Source organism: Triticum aestivum, chromosome 6B (assembly GCF_018294505.1).
Source record: "Triticum aestivum cultivar Chinese Spring chromosome 6B, IWGSC CS RefSeq v2.1, whole genome shotgun sequence".
NCBI classification, from domain to species: Eukaryota; Viridiplantae; Streptophyta; class Magnoliopsida; order Poales; family Poaceae; genus Triticum; species Triticum aestivum.
Window position 1 is genome coordinate 429,712,157 of NC_057810.1, and position 3,095 is coordinate 429,715,251.

The window sequence follows — 3,095 nt, forward strand, 5'->3', positions numbered from 1 at the left end:
GGTGGCGGGGCGGCCCGGGTGGCGACGTGGCGCGCCCCGATTGGGCGGCGGCAGCGGCGGCGGGATTTTTGTCCGGCCGGACCGGACGTGTCCGGTGGCGCGGGGTGGAAGAAGACTAGGGTTAGGGGTGGAATGACCCGAAATTTCGCGAGTAGGGGTGTTTTTATAGGTAGAAGGAGCTAGGAAGCTCCAAATGAGGTGCGGTTTTCGCCCACACGATCGTGATCCGACGACGGAGAGCATGGAGGGGAGTTAGATGGGTTATTGGGATGTTTTGGAGGGGTGTTGGGCTGCAACTTAAAAGAGGCCTTTGCGAGAGTGCGGTTAACCGTTGGAGTACCAAACGAGCTCCAAATGACCCGAAACTTGACAGGTGGTCTACCGGTGGTATACCAAGGCCACTTGGCAAGGCTTGGTCCATTCCGAGAACGTTCAACACCCGCACACGAAAAGAGAAAAGAGGGGTGCGCCGGTGCACGTGGGAGTATCGGATTGCGAAACGGACAACGGGGAAAATGCTCGGATGCATGAGACGAACACGTATGAAAATGAGATGCACATGATGACATGATATGAGATGCATGACATGAACAAAATACAAAATGAAAAACAAAACCCAACCACGGAGGGAATATCATAGCACATAGCCGAAAATGGCAAGAGTTGGAGTTACAAATATGGAAGGTTACATCCGGGGTGTTACAGATGGTCAGGCAAAGCATTAAGTAATCGTAGAAGCCTCCCCCAAGCTTGTGGGAGACTCTCTTCTTCGATTTGCACAAAATTATATATTTCCCACAAGGCAACTTGTTTCTTATGAGCAGGGAAATATTTAGCAGAGAAGTAATAAATCATATCCTGGGGACTACGCACACAACCAGGAGCAAGAGAATTATACCAAGTCTTAGCATCACCCTTTAATGAGAATGGAAATATCTTAAGGATATAATAATAGCGAGATTTATCATCATGAGTAAACAGGGTAGCTATATCATTCAACTTGGTAAGATGTGCCACAACAGTTTCAGATTCAAGGCCATAAAAAGGATCAGATTCAACCAAAATAATAATTTCAGGATCAACAGAGAATTCATAATCCTTATCGGTAACACAAATAGGTGAAGTAGCAAAAGGAGGGTCAGGTTTCATTCTAGCATTAAGAGACTGCTGCTTCCATTTAGCTAATAATTTCTTAAGATCATATCTATCTCTACAGGCAAAGATAGCTCTGGCAGCTTCCTCTTCCATAACATAAACCTCAGGAACAACAGGAAATTCATAATCATTAGGAGAACCTTCATCATCACTATCATCAATAATAGCTTCTTCGATAATTTCATTCTCTCTAGCCCTAGCAAGTTGTTCATCAAGAAATTCACCTAATTGCAAAGTGGTGTCATGCACAAAAGTAGTTTCATCATAAGTATCATGCATAGCAGAAGTGGCATCACCAATAACATGCGACATATCAGAATTCATAGCGGTAGCAGGTTTAGGTGTCGCAAGCTTACTCAAAACAGAAGGAGAATCTAGTGCAGAGCTAGATGGTAGTTCGTTACCTCCCCTCGTAGTTGAGGAAAAAATCGTAGTTTTTGGGTCTTTCAAGTTCTTCATAGTGATCAACAGATATAAATCCCAAGTGACTCAGAGAATAGAACTATGCTCCCCGGCAACGGCGCCAGAAATTAGTCTTGATAACCCACAAGTGTAGGGGATCGCAGCAGCTGTCGAGGGTAAAGTTTTCAACCCAAATTTATTGATTCGACACAAGGGGAGCCAAAGAATATTCTTGAGTATTAGCAGTTGAGTTGACAAGTCAACCACACCTGAATAACTTAGTATCTGCAGCAAAGTGTTTAGTAGCAAAGTAGTATGATAATAAAGGTAACGGTAGCAAAAGTAATATTTTTGGGTTTTGTAGTGATTGTAATAATAGCAACGAAAAAGTAAATAAGCGAAGCACAATATGTGAAAAGCTCGTAGGCAATGGATCAGTGATGCGTAATTATGCCAGATGCGATTCCTCATGTAATAGCTATAACATAGGGTGACACATAACTAGCTCCAATTCATCAATGTAATGTAGGCATGTATTCCATAAATAGTCATATGTGCTTATGGAAAAGAACTTGCATGACATCTTTTGTACTACCCTCCCGTGGCAGCAGGGTCCTAGCGGAAACTAAGGGATATTAAGGCTTCCTTTTAATAGAGAACCGGAACAAAGCATTAGCACATAGTGAATACATGAACTCCTCAAACTACGGTCATCACCGAGAAGTATCCCGATTATTGTCACTTCGGGGTTGTCGGATCTTAACGCATAATATGTGACTATAGACTTGCAAGATAGGATCAAGAACACACATATATTCATGAAAACATAATAGGTTCAGATCTGAAATCATGGCACTCGGGCCCTAGTGACAAGCATTAAGCATAGCAAAGTCATAGCAACATCAATCTCAGAACATAGTGGATACTAGGGATCAAACCCTAACAAAACTAACTTGATTACATGGTAAATCTCATCCAACCCATCACCGTCCAGCAAGCCTACGATGGAATTACTCACGCAAGGCAGTGAGCATCATGAAATTGGTGATGGAGGATGGTTGATGATGACGACGGCGACGAATCCCCCTCTCCGGAGTCCCGAATGGACTCCAGACCAGCCCTCCCGAGAGAGATTAGTGCTTGGCGGTGGCTCCATATCGTAAAACATGATGAAACTTTTTTCTGATTTTTTTCTCTGCGAGATGGAATATATGGAGTTGGAGTTGAGGTCGGCGGAGCCTCAGGGGGCCCACGAGACAGGGGGCGTGCCCAGGGGGGTGGGCTCGCCCCCCACCCTCATGGATAGGATGTGGGCCCCCTGGTCTTGATTCTTTCGCCAGTATTTTTTATATTTTCCAAAAAGTGCCTCTGTCGATTTTCAGGACATTCCGAGAACTTTTGTTTTCTACACATAAAACAACATCATGGCAGCTATGCTGAAAACAGCGTCAGCCCGGGTTAGTTTCATTCAAATCATGCAAGTCAGAGTTGAAAACAAGGGCAAAAGTGTTTGGAAAAGTAGATACGTTGGAGACGTA